General features: G+C 40.2%; 1 pseudogene across 1 annotated transcript; it reads left to right on the top strand.

The window, feature by feature from the left end:
- The first annotated feature begins 1,439 nt into the window (after positions 1-1,439).
- LOC147610490 (3-ketoacyl-CoA synthase 13 pseudogene) lies at positions 1,440-3,413 on the top strand (annotated as a pseudogene). The gene has a single exon (XR_015264026.1). The product of XR_015264026.1 is annotated as a 3-ketoacyl-CoA synthase 13 pseudogene (transcript).
- The last annotated feature ends 20,133 nt before the right edge of the window (positions 3,414-23,546 follow it).

Below are 23,546 nucleotides of genomic sequence, written 5' to 3'. Positions count from 1 at the left end.
AAGGGCTAACAAGATAAAAGTATTGAGTTTGCAACCTTAATGAATCAGATATATTATTGTTATTTGATGTACTTTGAACTTTCGTTGGGTATTTAATGCATTAGTAGCTTTCCTACTTCCACGAAAAGTAATCCCTCAATGTGTACACACCAACCACCAACCTGTCCTCGTGTTCTTAACGAAGCCGACCACTTTCTTTTTTGTCATTTTTCTTTTTGGTTTCAAAAATGATGCCTCATGAAAATGAAAATATTACTCTCATATGATTTTAAAGAGCTGAATCCTATGGCTTGCAATAAATCATCAGTATTATCAATAACGAGTTTTTCATTTTTCAAATACTATAGGCCACTCCATTGATAAATGTGTATTAATGGAATTTTGAAAAAGTATCGAAATAAGATGATAATAAACACACCACTGCATTTCTCGAAAAATATATATAATAGTAGTAATAAGTTGAATTATTAATAAGCAAGATGAAGATAAGCTCATTAATAATTAGTTGAAAGCCTTTTTTTAAAAAGGTCAAGAGGTTATCGAACAAATAGGACTCAAGAAAACTTATTATAAGTTATGCACATTGCAAAAAGACTAAAAATTAGTGCCCCTTCTAGGGAGATCTTTAAAATGAAAATGAACAAGAAATAGGGAGAAAAATAAAGGCCTAAGAAAAGCTTATATAGAAAGCTCTATTTTCTTTTTTTAAAAACGCTTGAAAATTGTAGAAAATAGGCATTTATTTTCTTTTTTTTCTTTAAGAAAATAGGCATTTATTTTCTTTTTTTTCTTTAAGAACGCTTGAAATTAATAAGAAATAGACATTTACACCCAGCTTTTGTATATAACTCACACACCACCATCGCCAATTTGTACAAGAGTGCAAATCAGTGTTCAAAAAAACGTATCAGTGTTCAAAAAAACGTATTTTCCCACAAAGTGTAAAACCTGTATCTAAAAATTATGAAAATATTTATTAATGAAAATTTGAAGGTTTCGTTCTATAACTTCTCAAAATTTGGAGGCATTTCTACCCTCAACTTTAAAATTTGAAAGTATTTTTCAAAATAGCAGACTACACCGTAGTCAACAAGATCGACCCAGACATGTGGGATAACACACCGTAGTCAACAAGATCGACCCAGACATGTGGGATAACACTAGTCCTCTTTTTTTTTTCTCTCTTTTTTTTTTGGGCTCTACACTCCTAGTGGTGCCAAGTGCACACGATGCAACCTTACATAAATCCTTTTCACCATAGGTTAAACATGAAATTATTAGAAAATTTAACAAGCATTTTGTTAAACTATTTACAGGAGGTACATAAAAAAGAAACTTTAATTTTTGAGTCTTGGAAGTTGGCAACCGAAAAAGTGGTAGGATTCAATAATGACGAATACCTTATTAATTTGGGGAGCCAACAATAAGACAATTATCCCATCAGTGCCCAACTGCACCGCCATGATCAAATATATATCCCCATTAATCAGTTCCTCCACAGCCACTCTATGCTTCATGGCCGGGTTTCTGATCAGCAAGCTCTGCAATCCCTGACACAGCCATTATGCTATCAAGCCCATCAATTGTTCATATTGCTAGGGTCTTCAGATGATCACTATTCCTCTTCAGTAGAGTACATGTACTTTCTTCATAGCGCATATGATCAGCTGCTCTATTCCTAAGTAACCTCTCTCTCTCTCTCTCTCTCTCTCTCTCTCTCTCTCTCTCTCTCTTACACACACACACACACACACACACACACAAAGATTGCATAGCCATGTTTCCTCACAAAATCCTCCCCTTAGCCTGTTTATATGAAGCCCTGCAGCACAGTGATCAGCAGCTTTACCATGCTGTCGGGTGGTCCAGCTTAGGAACCCTCACAACCCTAACACTGCTGCTTGCCATGCTGCTGTCTCTGACGCTATGCCTCTACTTGGTGAGGAAGCCCTCTGTGTACCTGATTGACTACACCTGCGCCAAATACAACGATGAGAGCAAGACCAACTTGGAGGTGCTGCAGTATTTCTTGCAGGGGATAGGCAGCTTTGCAGACCAGGACTTGATTTTCCAAACCAAGGTTTTTTTGAAGTCTGGCATAGGGGAGGAGGCATACGTGCCAAGGGCTAGCTGTCTAGAGAGGGGCCGGCACGTGCGAATCCAAGACTTTCGTGATCAAACCCACGTCCTTGTTGTTGGAGCTGTGGATGCATTGCTTAAGAAAACCTGTGTCATGCCTCAGGAGATTGATATCGTTGTGGTTAATAGTGGCATGTTTAACCCCACCCCTTCCTTAACCTCAGTACTAGTCAACTACTTCAAGATGAGAGTCGATGTGAAGACCTTTCATCTTGGTGGCATGGGCTGCAGCGCTGGCCTTATCTCTGTTGATTTGGCCAAGGATTTGCTTAGGGTTCATAGAAATGCTCGATATGCATTAATCGCCAGCACAGAAGCGCTCCAAGCTCTCTACGATGGCAAGAAGAGGTCCATGATGGTCACCAACTGCTTGTTTCGGGCTGCTGGCAATGCCTTGCTGCTCTCCAACAGAAGGAAAGATAAGAGCAGAGCCAAGCTCGAGCTCCTGCATCTTGTGAGAGTGAATACTGCAGCACAAGATGAAGCGCACAACGTTGTTGTTGTTAAAGAAGATGAAGATGGTGTGCCTGGAGCTGAATTGAGTACTCAACTGATCGACGTGGCTAGCAATGCTCTTAGAAACAATATAAGGAAATTGGCTCCAAAAGTGTTGCCTGTGGGTGAGCTATGGAAGGCTGGTTTGAATGAGGTAAAGGGTAGGCTGTTTAAGAGGAAGGATGTGAAGCCATATGTGCCCAATTTCAAGCTGGCGTTTGATCACTTTTGCATTCACCCAGGTGGAAAGGCAGTGATAGAAGGGGTGGGCAAGAGCCTGAGTTTGAGTGCATATGATATAGAGCCTTCTCTGATGGCTCTACACAGGTTTGGCAACACTTCATGTTCAGGGGTATGGTATATATTGGCTTATTGTGAGGCTAAGAAGAGGCTTCAGAGAGGTGATAAGGTGTGGCAAATTGGGTTGGGCTCCGGCTTCAAGTGCACCACTGCAGTGTGGAGAGTATTGAAGACTATTGATAACCCTGTCTTAGAAGTCAATCCTTGGCATGATTGTATCCACCGCTATCCTGTGCTTGAAGACCTCGCTAACCTCCCTCATGTCCGTAGCTTCATAGACTTCCTAAAGAACAAAACCTTCAAAGGAGTTACGTTCCGTAACCTTTGATTTGCTGTTATGGGCAAAGGTTGCCCTTGTGTTTGTCGTTTCATAAGCCCTAAAAAAGGTGTATGGTGTCTAATTCCAACTAATTAGTCCATTAGTTGGAATAAGTATTTGTTCATAAATTTTAGAAGTGATTTGATAACCTTTTCAATTAGCTTTATCTGTATATAATATGTTGACTTATTGTTTTCTTTTTAAACCACAACATATAAAATCATTTGAAGAATGTGAAAGATCATTTTGATCGCATGATTTCCTTTCTTGGGGATTCCTCTACACACTATGAGAGGGACCATTCACTAAATCTTCCCCTATCCCACAAAAAAAAGTTGGATGACTTGCAAAATGAGATTTGTGTCTTGGAATATTGAAGTTCTAGGGTTTGCAAATAAGAATATATTTGTATGGAAGTATGATGCTTCCTTTTGCTTGAAGTATGGGACACCACAGTTAGACACAGGACTATGAGATCATGCAAAAAGCCATAGGCTTGTCTTAGGGGAGATCGGTGGTTGGGAGGTTAACTATAGCCTACTACCTCATGATTTGGGTAGTCCTAATTAGATCGTGATGTATTTAGGACTACCCAAATCATGATCTAATTAGGACTACCAAAATCATGATCAAATTAGGACTACCCAAATCATGAGGTAGCACGCTATAGCTCACCTCCCAATCGTGACCCAAATCATAAGGCATCATGATATAATTAGGACTACCCATCATTATCTAATTAGGACTACCTGAATCATGAAGTAGTAGGCTATAGCTCACCTCCCAACTACGACCTAAATTATGAGGCATTAGGATATAGCCATGAGTTAGACACATGCCTATGGGATTATGTTGGATGCCCTAGGCTAGGCTCGGGAGAGATCGGTGGATTGGTCATAGTTCAGAGGTGAACTATAGCCTGCTACCTCATGATTCTTGTAGTCCTAATTAGATCATGATGTAGTTGTGGCTACCCAAATCATGATCTAATTAGGACCACCAAAATCATGATCTAATTAGGACCACCAAAATCATGATCTAATTAGGACTAACCAAATCATGAGGTAGCATACTATAGCTCACCTCCCAAATGTGACCCAAATCATACGGTGTTATGATATAATTAGGACTACCCATCATGATATAATTAGGAATACACATCATGATATAATTAGGAATACACATCATGATCTAATTAGGACTACCCAAATCATGAGGTAATAGTCTATAGCTCACCTCCCAACCGTGACCCAAATCATGAGGCATCAGGATATATAGCTCACCTCCCATCCATTGATCTCCCCCAAGCCAAGGATAGGGCTTCTTGCCTAATCCTGTAGGCTTGTGTCCAGCTTTGGTGTTCCAAGCCACCGAAGCCTACTTGTAGGCCTTTGACACGTCAACTTAGGTACTCGTCACCATGTGCTTGTGCTGGCATGAGCATGTCTATTATGAGCTTGGGTTATTATCAGTGGTGCATCCTCATAGCTATATCTCATAATAACCCAAGCTCTCAGTTATTTAGTGATAACTACACCATAAATATCTAACTTATTATAATAGGCCAGTAAGCTTGTTAGAACCCTAGCCAAGTATTGGCCTTCTAATCCCTGATCCTCCCCCCCTTATCTCGTTGCTTTTAAGAGAAGTTGGAGCCTTTTATAAAGCTATTGAAAAGCAACAAGGAGCCTGAAAACAATGGCAATCTAGTGAATGTAGATTATTTCTTCAAGTAATTATAGCCCTTTATCATGCTAATTTGTGTGATGGCACCTAGCGAGGCATTAGTCAACTATATCACCTTGAAATGTTTGTGTTTGTCAACTATATCACCTAGGTACAAATGTTGGCATTAGTCAACAAGTGTAAGTAAACTAAGGGGAGAAGACCAAAGGCTTGATAAAGGATAGTGTTTTTTCAATTGTATACTTGGCTCTACCACATGCAGAGATAAGATTCATATCTTCTATCTACTTAAAGATGCTCATAGAGTGGAAGCATGTTAAGGTGGTACACTTTTAGTGCTAGATAGAAAAAGCCTTTACCAACTCTCAAACAAGCTCCATTAGGGCCAAAAATGTCTCAAAATGGGCTGTGTAAGGAATTTCGCTAACTTGCTAATTAGTAGAATGTTGACTATCAAAACGGCTCCAAATTTAGCCGTTTTGGGTATTTAAAGCGTATCTATCTGATTGAATACGTATCTAAGTGCATATTTTAAAATCTAAAAAAAATATATCGTTTTCATGCTACTCTTTAATGGCTCGTCTCGAAATTTGTCCTCTTTTAGTGACTACGTGGCAAAATGACCATTCTCTCCAAACGCGCTCTTATCCATTCTCCAAAAAAATTTCACTCCTCTGCTTCTCTAAAAATTTCACAAGCTACATCTCATTCTCATTCTTCTGTGTCTCATGATCTAATAGCTCTGCTTATATTTTTTGCTCATGAGTGATACATCTAATCGTAAGTTTCATTTGAATATCAAGCTTAACCAAGAGTATGCAACTACACGGAGTGTCTACCAAAGATCCCTTTCATGTGCAAATGAAGCTCGACATCTTCGCAACGAAGGAAAGAAGCATATTGACCTATGGACAGATGGAAGTCTATATTCACCGGATCCCAAAAGAGGAAGGTATCCTTCTTTTCACACACCACATGATTTGATTAGATTTGTTGGTGATGGGGGGATGGCTTACTTGGTTATAGTTCAAGACTATCTCAATCACATATTAATTATGCAGAATATACTACATATCTTCAAAATACTTCATCTTTGAATGCAACAAAAATTATAGAACTTGAAAACAAAATAGTGTCTTTGAAACAAGAAAATGATCAATTGAAAACCTTAAAAGAAACTCCAATAGGATTAAGAGCACGAGTAAAACGAATGCGGGATGCAGTTAACTTAATAGAGAGATCTGGACAAAGAAAAAAAAGGTTAAAACTTGTAAGAGATCATGTTACTAACCTTCTAGGATTTGACATGTCTAATGCTCAGGAAAGGGTAAGATTTTTGAATGAGCTTATGAATAGGTCAGATATCTTGAAACTTTTAGAACTTCCTGAAAATCAAACTCAAAAAAAACTGGTCTTTCAACATCTATTAAAAGATATGGACTTATTAGTCCAGCCTTCCCAAATGCAAGAAGTTTGTGACACAGTGGGAGTGAGTAGAAAGGGATACAGAGCCATCTCTAAAACGTGGTTTAGGGTCCTTAAGTATTACAAAATCAAAGCTTTTGGGTTGCCTAGACCTCACAATGTTGGAAAATATAGAACTCTGTTAAATGAGAAAATTTCTAAACATTTCGGAGAGTATTTCCATATTGAGGGAACAATGCCATATGAGAGACAAAAAAAAAATCATCTTTTGAATACAACGTTTATAATAATATTTGGATGAACATTAGAAAAGTCCAATCTTTTATGGTGAGATATTACAACATAAGAGAAATAGATTGTGAAGGAAAACTTGTATTTGTTTTAAAATTAGATGAAGCTCAAATCCAAAAATGTCAAAAAATGGAAAGAATATCTATATCCCTAATGAATAAAGCATTGGACTATAGTCAAGGTAAGCTTGATTCTCCATACCACAAAACTCAATCAGAAATGGAGCTATGGTGGATTGGATCAGCTCAGGTACCAGTAGAGAGTCATGAAACATTAAAGTGGCTCTTCTAAAAAACAGACATTCCTTCAGTTATTCAGAGCCAAAATACAGGTGAACACCTTCATGTTGACGACATAGGTGATTTCATTGTGGAATGGCATTTGAGTGCCAACCTCAAGGCGTTGAAGTGTATGTTTGGTGTATGTGGAGGAGCAAATACCAAATATCCATGTCTTTATTGCATGGCAAGCACAGGGACAAGAGAATGGCTTGCAGAAAATGAGATTGGAAAACCACCATCCAGAAATAATGTGAATGTTGTCGATTATCCAACTTCTATTAAAATATGGGATCCAATTCTACCAATACATTTGAAAAATGTGCATATATGTACATTGCATGCAGAGATAAGAATCTTGGACAAATTGCTCAGACTTCATCTGGACTATGCATATTCTATTAAGCCGACTAAACTTGCAGATGAGTGCATAGAAAAGTGCGAAGCCTTACTCTCTGAAATGGGTTTTCATGGTGGGGAAGTGCATCTTAAAAAAGATCCTGTTCTTTCTGGAGGTACAGGTGATGTTCTGCAAGATGTTTCAATGGGAGGAGCAAAAGCGAGAAGATTTTTGAGCAACCATGACACCAAACAAGTCAACGCAATGTGGAACTGTTGGAAACAACTATGTGTCATCACCACAAATGTCAAAAGTAGACCAGATGTAGCCAACAAACGTATGGAAGTTTGGAAAAAACTCGACAATTTTTTCAAAGTCCTTAGATGACAAGTTGGTTCAAATACTTATGCAGATGATTTCAAAAACGCAATAAAGCTTTTGATCAAAGCTATCATAGATGCCTGGGGAGAAAAAGACATAACTTATTACTTGGTGAGTGTTCAGACTTATCAAAACAGTTATAAATTGGTGTGTCCAGACTTATTACTTGTAATTTCTTAAATGTACTAACAAAAATTGTCTTTGTAGCATATTCTTTACTTGCATGGACCATATTTTGCTACAGAAGGACCACTTGCAACATGGAATACACAAGGAATGGAAAAGTCTCATTATCAAGCGAGAACTTCCTTTTTTAGATGTACCCGAAGAGGAGGAGGTGGACAAAGAAGAAGCAATGCACTAAACGAATTATTCAATTGGTTCTACAGGAGGCAATTACAAAGGATGAGATCAAAGACCCAGCAATCTGAAACTACACCAACACCTCAAGAAAGAGACTAATGATTACTAACACATTTGTACCTCTAACAAAATATTTGCTGAAATAAAATCGGTCCTTGCAAAATATTGTGTACATTAGTTTTTGATTCTCTTGGGACTACTTGGCATGTCACCTCTGTATCTCAAAAATTTTCTCCTTCTATAACCTCCAAGAAGATTGATATCTGACACCTCAGCTGCAGCTGCATAGCTAGAGTAGCAAAGAAAATATCCTGCTCTTGAGGCATTGAAACCTGCAGCATATCCAAAGATTATAAGAGCAGCAGCTCTCTCCAGAAGCAAAACCTTGTTAGCATTTATTTGAAGGGGAGTATATCCCATGAACCTTGACAACACCTTCAAGGCAAATATTGGCAACTCAGCATCTTCAGAGAAGTTCATGTGGAATGCACAGAACACAGCCTTATCCAATGTAGGCAAGTAGTGCATGAGAGCAGATGAAGGCCTTCTTGACCTAGTGTCTGTAGATTTCACTCTGCTGCCTCTAGCTCTTCCCAGAAAATCATCCTTATCAAGCAATTCAATCTGCAAGACAAAAACCTCAATTAAAAAAAATTACAATCACAATAACATTTTACAAAAGATTAAATGGAAGCTACCTTCTGCAACTCATCCTCAATTACTACTTTGTCTTTCATCAAGTTGCATGAGCCAACCCTTTCCACTTTATCAGAATCTGCCTGAAGCTTGAAATCTCTGCCAAAAGACTGAATACCTAACTCAATAAGCCTGTTCTCAAAATCCTCATCACTCAAGGAAGGTTTCCCCTCTTCCACTTTTTTAAGGCACAAGGCAAGTGCATCATTAGCAGGGATAAATGAGTTGTCAGATGTTTGCAAATCAAGTGCCAAAAACTCTTCCTATGGCTCTACTTCTGTATCAATAAAGTCTTTGGCCACTTCACAAGCTTCTAAAATTGCTGCAATACAGTAGTCTTCTCTGATATTGAAGAGACATTGAAGATAGGACAGAGGAATAAAATCTTTCTCATTGATATAGAAGAAAGGAAGGTTTGGAAGAGTAACAGAGGATTCAGATATGCTTGCTTCCTCTGAGGGCTCTTCAGTAATAGTGAAAGCCCTGAATTCTGCAACATCAAGATTGGCACTTTCTCTCTCCTTAGCTTGAACATCAATTTCTTCCTCTTCTAAAATCTCACATTTCTCTAACTTTGAAACTGTGGTGACATTTAAGTTTTCTTCCTCATTCTCTGCATCAATTTCTGGTTGTTGCTCTTTATCCTGTATTTCTGCTTTCAAAAATAGGAAGAAAAGAAAGGAGACATCCTTGGGGACAAGGTTGCAATGCTTTTTATGGATTGGACAAGAAATAAATGAAGGGCATGTGAAAGAGGTTCTATTTGAAAATCTACTGAACCTCTTTGTTACTTTGGCTTTCTCCACAGACAGCTGTGTAAAATCTGTAAGGTGACAAAAATCATGGTCTCCGATACGAAAATAATGAGCTTGAATTGACATTTCAAATTGCTTGTACTCATCTTCAAGAATGTCCTTTAGCTTCAACAAAACATCTGAAAGAGAAAACCTTGGATTGAACATCTCCACTGCATCAACGTATATCTTCATATCATGACCATCTTGCAAAATAGCATTCAAGAGTTTCTCACTTGGGCTTTCTTCAACAAGTTCATGTCGACCCGCAACACCTTTACTCATTGAGATATTTGAGAAAAATGCCTGAAAAAATCTGATGAGCCAGAACGAAGCGAAAATGAAAGGTCCAAAAAAATTGGAATGCCTCTATCGCTTGGTGCGGGCTTTGACAATTCCAAGGTCTCGAAATAAATTTTGAGTTTTGCAAAATAGGGCTAGGAAGAGAATATGGTGCACAGCTTGATTTGACGCAAATAAGTTTTGAAAAAAACTAGGGAAAAAAATTGAAAGCGAGTTTTGAAAAATATATGTAGCGTGATTAAAACACCTTAAATAGTGACCGTTTATGCCACGTGGCAATAATGATTGCATGACACGTGTACCCAATGGTACTTTGTACGACATATCCGAGGTATAAAAAGTTAATTTTGTTGAAAATATTCATATTTTTCTCCGACACTGTATCAAGCGAAAACAGGCTACCTTTTATTTCCCAAACCTACTTTTTCATTTCGTCTTTTCCCATATCAAGCGATTTCACAATTCCCTGCCCGAATCAAGCGATTACGCTCATCCGAGATTCTTGGATTTTCCTCTTCGCTTCGTTCGGGACTTCTACTTTTTTTTATTTCCTGCCCGAATCAAGCGATTACGCTCATCCGAGATTCTTGGATTTTCCTCATCGCTTCGTTCGGGACTTCTACTTTCTTTTATTTCCTGCCCGAATCAAGCGATTACGCTCATCCGAGATTTTTGGATTTTCCTCATCGCTTCGTTCGGGACTTCTACTTTTTTTATTTCCTGAATCAAGCGATTATCACTTTCCATTATCTTTGGATTCGCTCTATCGCTTCGTTCGGGCTACCTCATTTCTTTGTCCTATTATACAAATCACTTCATCTGGTCTCTTTTTTTAAGCTTCAATGGCAAGGACAAAACAGACTGCAAGGAAAGTCTACCCACCATTTGAGACTGAAAAAGCTGAGGACAAACCAGGACCTTCCAAACAAGAAAAGCCTCTTCCAAAGCCTCGTGCGAGGGCGACAGCAAGAAAGAGATTGAATTATCAGGTGAAGTCCTTAAGAGAGATAAGAGTAGCACAGAAATCTACTAGTCTTCTCATCCCTCTCGACTGCCATTTACTCGGGTTGTCAGGGACATATCAGAAAGGTTAGTTGGCAAAATGAGAAACACAAATCTTCAGAAAGTCCGATGGGAGACCCAGGCCCTCATGTGTCTTCAAGAGGCTGCTGAAGATTTTTTAATCGACTTTATGAATGATGGCTACATTGCTGCTGCATTTGCTCATAGGATCACTCTTATGAGCAAAGATTTTGTGCTTGTGTCCAGACTTAGATATAAGTTTGACAAAGCTTTGGAGCCTATTCCAAGTCAAGATTTGAGAGCTTTTGAAATTCTTAATATCCCTCCAGCAAGGCAACCCAAGCAATCTGTTGTTATTGAAGATATTTCTCATTCTTATGATACAAGAAAAGCTCAGGATATCAAAGAAGAAGTTGAAAAAGAGAGAGAGCGGGAGAAGATTTCAGAGGATGCCATTCTTTCTCAGCAAGCTGAAATTCTCCATTCATCCAATTCAGAGCTTTATCAGAATGTGACAGGTCAAATGATAGTAGATGTGTCCATGCATGGAGAGGATGAGGTTTATTGTGACATTGCCCCTGAGGACACAAGCATGCTTGTGAATCACAATATTGAGATATCTGACACAGTCCTCTTCATCTGTCTGAGGTTTGTGTTGATTTGCTTTTGTTTTCTTGATGAATTTCTCAGACTACATATTTTGTTGACATGTTTTGTTTGTGTCTCCAGATGTCTTATGAGGGATCTTCATGAATCAATGGCTGTGCAAGTGACAATTCTTGATCCCCTTGTTACACAGTGCCTTTCAATAGGCAAGGGGATCTTGCAAGTTTTCTCAAAAACTTTGATATGCTTACGTGCAATTACATTGTGTACCCTTATGTTGAAGTGTAAGACTCATACTCAATTATCTTTTGCCTATTATAGACATGACAGTATTCATAACTAATTTCAGTATTCATATTATCACAGAGGCCATTGGAGTCTTATTATCTTCAATCTATTGGATAGAGATGTGATCTTTATGAACTCTTTGGCATCCATCCATGGGAGAAGTAAAATGTAAGAATCAACTTTTCCATGGGTTGACCCTCAAATTTCTTGCATGATTTCAATTATTTGGTTGACCCTCAAAATTTTATGTTTGCAGTGCTGCCAAACTTATCTTGAGTTTTCTAGTTTCTACCTATGTAGACTACAAACTTGAAGATTTTAAGTACTTCAATCAGGAAGTTCCCTTGCAGAAAGACTCAACATCTTGTGGATGGATGGTACTTGCTAATGCTTGGAGATTTCTTGAGTCAAGATTTAGAATGACAACACTTCCTGTAAGTTCATGAATGAAAACCATTGATTGATTTAGTGAATACATTTAGTGACCTGTTTTCTTACTTTCTTATTTTCTTTTGTCTTAGTTGCATGAGTATCCAGATTCTTGGGTAAGTTGGGTAAGGGAGAAGGCAGTGTCCATGGTTTTGAGTAGATCCATCAATCCATATGATCCTAATTCTCCCTTTCCACCTAATAAAGGAGCCAAGGATACAACTTCAAAGAAAAGGAAAAGGGAGAAGAAGGAAAGCAAAGACAAGGATGACTCATTCAAAAAGGAAAAGACCTCTGCCAAAGAGAAGAAGAAGAGAAAGAAGAGCCCTACTAAGAGCAGATCTTCCAAGGGGAAAAAGAGCCATTCTAAAGAGAAGAGCCATTCTAAAGGAAAGATCCCTCAGGCTACAGAGAAGATCCCTACCCCTCCTGCTAAAGAGAAGAGCCCTAGCCCACTTGCTAAAGAGAAGACCCCTAGCCCTCCTGCCAAAGAGATGAGCTCTTCACCAGCTCAAGGGAAGACACCTATCAAAGAGAAAATCCCTAGTCCTCCTACCAAAGGGAAGAGCTCTTCTCCAGCTCAAGAGAAGACACCTATCAAAGAGAAGACCCCTGTCAAAGAGAGGAGTGCTACTAAAGGTCTTCCTTTTCACTCACTAGTGAAATTTAAAATTCAGAAGCATCGTTTGTCCAACAAAGGTAGTAAGAGGGCAAATGTTGGCTCTCCATTAAATTTCTTATTCATGTTCCCCAAGAAGACTGCCAAGTCTCCAAGGCCAACCTCCAAAGAACCTTCTCCAAAACCAGACCCCACTGCCAAATCTCCCTCGCCAACACGTGAAGGTCTCAGAGAGGAGCCCAACTTACCACCATTAGGGGAATTCACTCTAAAGTCTTCCTCTCCAACACCTCAAGTGCTGAAAACTCCAGAACTTGAACCTCAATCAGCAAAATTTGATCGAAGCAAATAGAAGAGAGAAAGATTCTCTAAAGATGCAGGGTCATCTCATGCCAAAAGGAAAGTTGATTTTGTAGAGTGATTCCACATATTGGATTTTGTTTTGTTCATTTTGTCCATATGAACACACCCTTTTTGGGAGAATATTCTGTACTTAAATTCAGTATCAATAATTTGATATTCAACTGTTAAACCTTGTTTTGTGTCGCGAACAATTTGTTAACCAATTTTGTGAAGAAGTCAAGACGAAATCAAGCAGAATATATTGATTACATTATTGGAGAAATCCTTTTCAACTATACAAACTTGCCCTTGCAAGTGGCTCAAATACAACTTTTTTTGGGGGGAGACATGTGATGCATGAGGTTACACTCTCCATCCTTGTACTGACAACAATATCATCTACTTTGAATCTATATTCAGGTGATATTTCATCCAGAAACTCAAGCGACTCTCTAACATGTTGTAGTTGCCAGTTTGATGTTACTATGAGTTTCCTGGGATCTATGAATGGATGGACTATGATGTTAAATTCAAACTCTGGACAATTCTCTTCAGAATCCAAAGGGACCCAACTACCAAGCTTGCTTTTCCATCTCCTATAGTCATAGCCCAAAACTAGGGATTGGCGACACAGTTGGTATGAGATGGACAAAGAATTTGGGCTTACTCTACAACTGATATTGTCCCCCATATGAAAAGTTTCCTTGGTACTCCATCCTTCTCCAAGTACAGTGTCCAGATCAGTCAGAGATAGTCTTCTATTAAGCCACATCGTTCTTGTCCTCTCCAATTCCATTGTTTTGAAACATGCCACAAAGACATGTATAGGCAAGAACCATTAAAGTTTAATCCTTCTTGAAATCCTTCCAGGAGACATTGCTTTAAGAATATCATCTTTGATTTTGGATTTGAAGCTTGTTATGGTATTTGGATCAGGAACTTCCCATTCTAGTGACATTATTGTGGGAATAGGTATGTCATATAATTCTCCATGAACACCTTCTCTTGATGGAACCCTGTATTCTGCAAAATACACAAATAAATCCACTGATTTGTAAAATGAAGGTGGTTTGTCTGCGTACATGACATCTGCAATCCCCTTGTGAATTGCTTTGAATGTGCCACTTAAGCTCTCAACAGGCTGCCACTCCACAGCTGTTGACGGAAAGATAACTGAAATGAAACAAACAACAAATATATCAGAAAGAGAAATATTGTGTTGTATCAAATAGATAAAGTTTTGTTGAATTACAATAAGAATGGAGAATTGGATGTTCATCCAAGTTCAACACCATCTCTTTGGCCATGTAGACATGTTGAACTTTTGCAAGCCAGCCATTGTCGGTCACTTTGAATGCAAGAACACGACCTTTCCAATGGGATTTCACTTCATTTCGCTTGGTTCTTTTCACCCTGTGGGCACCTTTGCAAGAGGGAAGCATTGTTACCCAATCATTCACACGACAAGACATGGGTTTCCAAACACCATCTTCTCTCGTGTTATGAAAATCACAAGAAGTTAGATTATGAGAAGGACGACGTGAGGACGCCATAGAAGCTCACAGATAAGAGAAAAATAGTAAATCTTTTGAATAGTGAATCTTTTGAATAGTGAATCTTTTGAAAGTGCAAAGAAAGGAGAATAAACCATATGCCAAAATGAAGGGAAGGTGGAAAGTAGACGTCTGAAAAAATTTGATGTTTTGTCATTAATAGCGTTGTTTTCAAGGCCTGAAAAGAGGATTTTGTATCTTTATGCTTGATTTTTTGAAATAAAAAATGGAACAAGATGTCACTATTTTGGACCCAAACTTTAATGTTAGCCATCGTAAACGTCTAAATTTAGCCGTTTTAGCCGTTCGCCACTAAAATAGAACCGTTAAGAAGACATTTGGAAGAGACAAGAATGCCATACTTTTGTATACGTGTCAATTCACAATTGGATAATTTCTTAATCCTTAGATTAACAAACAGCCCTTTTCTAGCCGTTTTTGGCCCTAATGCTTTCAATAACACTAATAGCACCTTTTCTTTTAATTTTTGAACATTTAAAAAAAAGGCAAAATAGTTACATATGACTTTTTCGAAAGAGGAAAAAGTGTGTTTCATCTACCTCTCCCTCTCCCTCTTCCTCTCTCCATTCTTGCTAGCGATGTATTTGTCTCCTTCCTTGCCACCAACTACAATAGGACGATGCGGGGCAAAAGCAAGTAAGCTCTCTCTCCATTGTCTACATGTCTCTCTCTCTTCAATGACATTGGTACTATTCGTCCTGCAGTAACAATATTTTTAAAGATGCCTTGTCTTCTCACAAATACCACATGGATTATAGCCATCCTTTTCTAAGTGATTACTTTTACCACACAATCTACAAGCTTTGAAGGCTTGTCCTCTAAAGGATCCATTGAACTTTTTAGCAAAACCTTGTTTATTCGCTTCTTCGTTCCTTCTTCTTCTTGTAACGCATTGATGATTCCTTCCAAGGTTGGATTAAGTACATTCTTCAAGGTTGTCAAAAGGTTATCATACTCTATAGGCATGCAGGAAACTGTGGGAGAGATGGGCTAAAGAGTATAAATTTGAAGAGTCTAAGTTGAGAGTGTGAAATTGAAATTGGGTCTAAACTTTGGGAGAGATGGGCTAAATAGACTGAGAGTGTAGATTGGCCCTAAGGTACACAGGAGAATCTAGAGTGGCCGTAGAGGAACAAGCTACCGCACACAAACAGGCCTTCTGCATAAGTTCAAGAAGAGGATGAGGTAAAGGAGGCCGTGGACATGGCGAAGGAGGTGGCCGAACAGGTAATCAGAATTATGGCCAGCAGCAGCAACACCAACATTCCCAGAATTCACAACAACAACAACACGTAGGTGGAAGAGGCCAATTCAGAGGCAGGGGGAGTCAAAGAGGTCATGGAAATTGGCAAAGGCAGTATAATGATACACGTGGATGCTTTTATTATGGTAAGCCGCCTGGACATGTGCAGGCAGATTGTTATAATAAGAAGCAGGCTGACACGTGGATGCTTTTATTGTGGTAAGCTTGGACATGTGCAGGCAGATTGTTATAAGAAGCAGGCTGACATGCAAAATGGGAAATTGCAGCAAAACAACTATGCATCCTCAAGTAGAAACAATGAGGATAATGAAAGGTTGTTTGTTATGCAGCATGCCATGTCTGAAAATGTTGAAGCAGCACATAAAGATTATGTATGGTACGTTGATTCAGGTGCTTCGAACCACATGACAAGTCATGGGGAGTGGTTCAAGGAGATGAAAAACCTTGAAAGACCAGGTTTTGTGGAAATAGGGGATGACACTGCTCATCCAATTGCCCATGTTGGAGATGTGCCATTGTCTATGCAGGATGACAAAGTGAAGTACCTTGCAGATGTACTTCATGTTCTGAACATAACAAAGAATCTGGTTTCAGTTGGCTAGATGATTGAGTAGGGTTTACAGGTTTGGTTTAACCTTGATGGTTGTTATGTTGAAGACTTTAAAGACAAGTGCAGGTTGGTTGCAAAAGGCAACAGAGTGGGCAGAATCTTTGAATGTAAACATGCCTGAAGTGAGTGCTACGATGTTTGCAAATAGTTCAGGAATTGTTGCAAACACAGACATTTGGCATAAAAGAATTGGACATGTGAATGTGCAGAGAATGAAGTCTATGCAGACTAAAGGAATTGTGACAGGGCTGTCAAAGTTTAAAGTTGAAGGTATGTAGAAAATATATGAAGCATGCCAATTTGGAAAGCAAACAAAGCATGTATTTCCACCTAACAAAAATGTGAGCAGAAATGCACTAGATGTTGTGCATTCAGATGTATGGGGTCCTACAAAGACCATGTCTATTATGTGATATTTATTGACCACACAAGGAAAGTGTGGGTATACTTCATGAAGGAGAAGGATGAGGTGCACTCATTTTCAGAATTTCAGAGTTATGGTTGAAAAGCAAACAGGGAAATATGTAAAGCGCCTAAGGTCAGATGGAGGGGGAGAGTACTTCTCCAATGAGTTCTCTGAATTTTTGAAGAAGAATGGTATTCAGAGACAGTTTACATGCAGATACACTCGGTAGCAAAATGGAGTTGCTGAGCGAAAAAACAGACACATTACTGAGATTGCGCGAGCATTGATGGGAGAGAATAATTTGCCATATAGCTAATAATTTGCCGCATAGCTATTGGGATGAGGCTGTTTCAACAACAGTTTACATCATGAATAGGACTCCAACTGCAGCCATACATGATGTAACTCCAGAGGAGAGGTTTACTGGCAGAAAACTTGATTTGTCTCATCTGAAAGTCTTTGGATGCACTGCATATGTGCATGTGTCAGATGAGCTGAGAACTAAGCTAGATCCAAAAGCTGAAAAATGTGTGTTTATTGGATATTCCCTTGAGCAAAAGGGATACAGGTGTTATAACCCTGCTACACGTGAGTTGAGGGTAAGCAGGGATGTTATTTTTGATGAGATAAGTAGCTAGTATGCTGCTAAAAAAGAAGCTGTTAAGGCTGATGTGAGTGAAAATGTGGTTGCACAGAATGCAAGTCAGCAATCACAGTCTTTGAGTGGACCAGGAGAGTCCTCATCTAGTGGTTCAGTTGATAGACCATGGAGTGGCAGGCTGCGTCATAATACCAGTCCTGCAAATATAATTAGTACATCACATAAAGGCAAAGAGAAAGTGATTGAACCCCTTAGTATGCATGATATTTCTGCAGGGCATTCTCATGTTGATGGAGAGTCTAGTGGCTCAGAGATGAGCCTTGATGAGGATCTTGGGATACCAGCTATGAGAACACCTGGTATAAAGAAGGCTATAGAAGCCATGAATGCAAAGCTGCGAAGATCTGGAAAGAGTGAAGAATCATGTGCAGAGGTTTACCTATGATGGTTATGTGGCACATCATTATACATACATGGCAAAAGTTGTGCAGGTTGTAGAGCCCACATGCATTGATGAGGCTGTTGGAAATGTGTGTTGGGAGAAAGCTATGGATGAGGAGATGGATGCACTATATGGAAATGAGACTTGGGATTTAGTGCAATTGCGTGAAGGCAAGAAAGCCATTGGATGCAAGTGAATGTACAAAGTAAAACATAACAGGGATGGAAGCATAAGCAGGTACAAGGGTAGATTGGTAGCTAGAAGGATATGCGCAGACATATGGTATTGATTATGAGCCCAGTCGCCAAGATGGCAACTGTGAGAGTTGTGATAGCAGTGGCTGCGTCAAAGCAATGGTATTTACATCAAATGGATGTAAGGAATGCATTCTTGCATGGGGATTTGCAGGAAGAGGTGTATATGTTGCAGCCACCTGGTTATGAGGATGTGAGTCACCCACCCTGAGCATGTTTGCAAATTGAAGAAAGCCTTGTATGGCTTAAAACAGGCACCAAGAGCATGGTCTGACAAGATTTTTGAATATCTTGTCACTATTGGTTTTCATGTAGAGCCAATGCCGATTTCTCGCTATATGTGAGACACAGTGATAGAGGGGTTGTGCTTGTTGTCATCTATGTAGATGACTTGATCATTACGAGAGACCATGATGCAGAGATCTTTAATGTAAAGATCTTACTTAGACAGAAGTTTGAGATGAAGGATCGAGGGGAGCTCAGATATTTCTTGGACATTGAGGTGATTAGGTCACCACACATGGTATTGGATTACTGCAGAGACAGTATGGCTTGGACATGTTGTCCAAGTATGGTATGACAGGCTATAAGCCTATCTCAGTGCCATTGGATCATCAGAATGGCAAGTTGAGTGCAGATTCAGGAGAGATTTTGGAGGATCCTACTATGTATAGGCGCATAGTAGGAAGCTTGGTCTACAGGACGATCACCAGGCCGGATTTGAGCTATGCTGTTGGGTTGGTGAGTCAATTTATGCAGGTTCCACGGAAGCCACATTTGGATGCATTGAGATACATAGTGAGGTATGTGAGGTCTACTTTGCATTGTGGACTATTTTATGAAACTGGGACAGAGATATGTGTACATGGGTACACAGATGCTGATTGGGCTGGTAGTATCTCAGATAGAAGATCTCCTAGTGACTTCATGTTTTCTTTGGGGAGTGCTGCTCTGACTTGGAGCAGCAAGAAGTAGCCTACGGTTGCTCTATATATCCATTACTACTACAGAGGCCGAGTACAGAGTTGCTGCTATGGTAGCATGTGAGATAGCTTGGTTGAGAAAGCTACTTGCAGATTTGGGTCTAGCAGTGGATAGACAAGTTGTCAATTTCTGTGACAACATTAGCAGTATATAGTTAGCCAGGAACCCAGTTTTTCATGCTTGCACGAAGCATATAGAGGACCACTAGCATTTTGTCAGAGAGAAGGTTTTGGCAGGAGACATTGACCTTGTTTATGTTAGCACACAAGATCAGATCGCTGGCATCTTCACCAAAGCATTGGATACAGAGAAGCTCTGCAAATTCAGGGCTTTGCTTGGTGTACATGAGATGGAGTTGAGCTCAAGGGGGAGTGTTGAGATATCGAGCTCATCTACGATGGACACTGATGACCCGCCTTGGGGATAGGCCCCACACTTACACCACTGGCACGGTTGGTGAGATCATGGGTGATATGTGGCCAGTGGGATGACAGGCTGTGTGACAGCCATTCTAGAGACTCGCATAGTTATAGCACTAGCTCATTTAGTTGGGTTTACACTATAGAGAACCCTAGTATGTATTTGGTTGAGTACCTTTTCATATGGTGTGTACTCTTATCTTTGTATATGGTGTGTACTCTTATCTTTGTATATGGTGTGTTGAGTGTTGTGTGAAGAAGAAGAAGATTTTGAGCCTCTCACCTTGTGTGTTCTCTTTTAGGGTTTTGTGAGTGTGTGTGTGCTTGCAAGAGCTCAAGCTCTCTTCTCCCTCTGCATCTTTTCAATATGCACGGTTTTGTGAGTGTGTGTGTGCTTGCAAGAGCTCAAGCTCTCTTCTCCCTCTGCATCTTTTCAATATGCAGGGCTGATCCTAGGCCTAATAATGAAGGGCAACAAGAATTAGTACCAGAACAAGACCATTCATTGTTGTTTTGGCAGGGGAAGGACTGGTGGAGGACATGGAAGGCTTGTAAGCCTAGCACATACCAGAATTATGACCAAGATTTTAAAATTTACCCCAATTTTGGCTCATAAGTTTTCCCTCCCAACTTCCAAGCCTCTCATGCATCGGCATCCTCAACATTCAACTGAACAAACAAAAGGTACACTTCCTTCTAGTTTGATTTGCTTATGTATTAAAGTAAGATTAATTCGTATACATATACTAATTTTAAACTAGATAACACTAAACTAATCAATCACTAACTAGATTATAAACACTAATTAGACAAACTAGAATCCAAACATTAATTAGATTTAAAACTAATTAAACTAATTAGAGAGAGAATTGTGTGTGTGAGAGAGAGAGAGTGTGTGTGGAGAGACAGGGGAGTCAAGCTCTGTGTGTGTGTGTGAGAGAGAGAGAGAGTGAGAGAGACAAAAATTGTGTGAGAGAAAATTGAGAGAGAGAGAGTGAGAGAGAGAGAGAGAAACTATGAGAGAGAGAGAGATCCTGCCTCTCCCTTCTCTTCGCAATCTCCTTCTTCCTCTCGGCTGCTTTCTTCTTCTCTTGGGCTATGTTGGGGTCTAGATGCCGGAATTCGCCTCTCTTGTCCCTTGCGCCTCCGTTGGTATAAAGCTTGGCCCTCCGGTGCTCTGGTGTTGTATGAGGCCTGCTCCCCTCCGCTCTGTCCTGCATTACACGTGGATTTCTCCCCTCCGTCTCCTACACTCGATGTTCTTGCCGCTTTAGGTTGTAATTAGCCCACCCTTAGATTATTACAATCGAATTACAATACCTATAAGTAGCTTTTAATTAGCTTGTTATAGTAATACAATGGTTTGACTCTCTCTCTCTCTCTCTCTCTCTCACACACACACACACACACACACACATGCATTGGGCCTTGTTTTCATGAGTCTAAGCAAGGAATCCTATATAAATTGTGATATATGGTTCTTTTACTTGGATATCATAATAACCATTTTGAAAGGCAAAGAAGCATGTTATTCCATCCAAGTGCATCAAGTTTTTCATTCAAATAATCATATTTAACTTTAAATTTTTCTCATATAGGGGGAGGGGGGAACAACCACACAGGTGGTGAGTAATGCCAAATGGGGCCATCGCCTCTATCTCTGAGGAATGGGCTAGGCCTCCAAAGTCTCAAGAAGGCTTCTCGCTGCTTCCGCATGCGGTTAGAACCTCCCTGCATCTTCCCCCACTGACGAGGGAGGGTGTGAATGATATCGAGCCATATGCTCATGATGGTCTGAACTGGCGGAGTGTGGGTACCCGCGATGGCCTCGTTACATCTTGCATGCCAGATGTGCCAGGTTGCTATGCTACTGCAAATCTCCCATTGCTAGCATGAGCCATGTTACCAGACACTCATCGGTGGGGCTATGACTAGTTCGACTGCAATACGATGGTGGGAGACCTGAAGGCCTAGTTCTCCCCCATCCTTGTAAGTCCTAACCACTCTAGGCTCGGTGGCCCAAGTGACAGTACCCCAAGTGATGATCCGGGTTGATTCCCTGTCCATAGAAAAGATGCAGAGAATCCGCTGCCAAATGTGTTGAGACTTCGAGCAATCCCAAAGGCAATGTCATTGAGACTCCTGGGGGTGTCCGCACCTCGGGCAAGCTGTTGACCGACCTCTAACTGCCAACCAAGTACCAAGCTCCAAACTCCTTTGTACTATCAGCCAAAGAAAGAGGTCGATCTTCCTTAGCTGAAAGTTTTCCCAAAGCCACTTCCAAAAATCTGAAAGGAAGCGTTGTGTGTGATAGGCCCTAAGACTGCCAGTGAGCTGCTACTGTCAGTATGCCATCTATCCCATGTGTCTAGATCCTACGGCTAAGTCGCGTTGTACATGCAAAGAAAGGGGCATCCAGAGTCCACCTAATCTGTGGGATCATGGAAAGTCCACTCTCCTAGTAGGTCCACTGCAATCGTGTGAGAGGTCAGCACTCCTAAATCCATAGCTACCAAGGTATCTCCCTAGCCACCTTGGCCGGTGCTGGATCTATGTGCCATGCATGTGGCCAAAAACCAATCACCCTCACCCTTTGCAACCCCTAAAATCCTTCAAGGTGCGCTCTGATTTCTCTAGTCTGCCATGGGATCCAATAGAAAAAGTGAGCAGACCACTATCCTCATCTGCTCCATGGATTGCCAAAAGGATATCGTGTCTCATGAACACGCCTACCCACACAGGGGGGTCTCGAATAAGAGTCAGCCACTCCCGTGGAATAGATGAGTTGATGTCAATGCTGAGCCTATCTCTACCATGAATCCCTATATGAGGCCTCTCTCTTGCTCCGCTTGAGGTAATTGCCTATGTGCAATCCAATCGCTGAGAGACCTGGCTCATCCCATGCTCAAGGTGCCCCAAGATATGTGTAGTCGGGCCCCTAGCATGTGGCCACTGGGTAAACGGATCAAGGGGTTCTAGATCAAAGGCTACCAAAGCTGCTCCCTCTTAGGCCACTGGAAAAATCTACATAAGGGCTAGCTTGAGATGATGCCAAGCACGAAGTAGACTAGATGTGAAATTCCCCTCAAAGGTAGGACTAAAACCACGGGCTTGCATCTCTGTGAAGATCCATCTAGTACTCTGCGGCCGTGGACCTCCAAGGCTCGGAGTGCGGGATGAAACCTAGGCCAAGAGGAAATCCTTCCAAGGCTCACCACCATGTAGGAGTCTTGTGACAATCAACTTGCCCATTAGGGCAAGGATCTATATAGCACGATCGATGAGGCCAAGCCCCCCTCTCTGGCTGAATGATCACTCTCCATGCCACCTTGTCCTTGGGCAAGAAAAGTCATGTATTGGCTTTCAATACTACATTTCACAGGTGATGGTAGACAAGGTTTGCTAGGTTATGCCCAACACTTGGAAACAAAAGCGATGGTTTGCAGAACAACACAGGGATTTTCTACAGATAGAGAACACTAAAATAAAAAAACTAAATTGGTTTTATGCAAAGAAGCTTATGGCAATCAAAGAAACAATTCAAGACTTGGAGAAAAAGATTGATGCTTTAAGGAGAAAGGACATAGCACTAGAGCCACGAAAAAGAAGAAGGCAACTTTGCAACATAGAGAAAATGAAAGTTGGAAGTGGAGGGATGAAGAAGCAAGTACAGGCTGTAAGGTAATGTTAACTCTTGTTTCATATATATTTCTCTTTTTAGATTAGGTTCTTTATTTGAAACTAGACATAAGTAATCAGATTTGATGTTATTCTATTTTTAGATCTTTACTTCATCTAGATTCCAAGGTACATTCCGAAGCTGGAGTGCATTACAGTGATTTGGTACCAAAAGGAATAGTGGAAGAGATGCTCTA

The sequence above is a fragment of the Cibotium barometz genome, chromosome 49 (assembly GCF_041138505.1).
Source record: "Cibotium barometz isolate CiBa-2024 chromosome 49, ASM4113850v1, whole genome shotgun sequence".
Lineage (NCBI taxonomy): Eukaryota > Viridiplantae > Streptophyta > Polypodiopsida > Cyatheales > Cibotiaceae > Cibotium > Cibotium barometz.
This window is presented reverse-complemented; position numbering and strand designations above follow the sequence as displayed.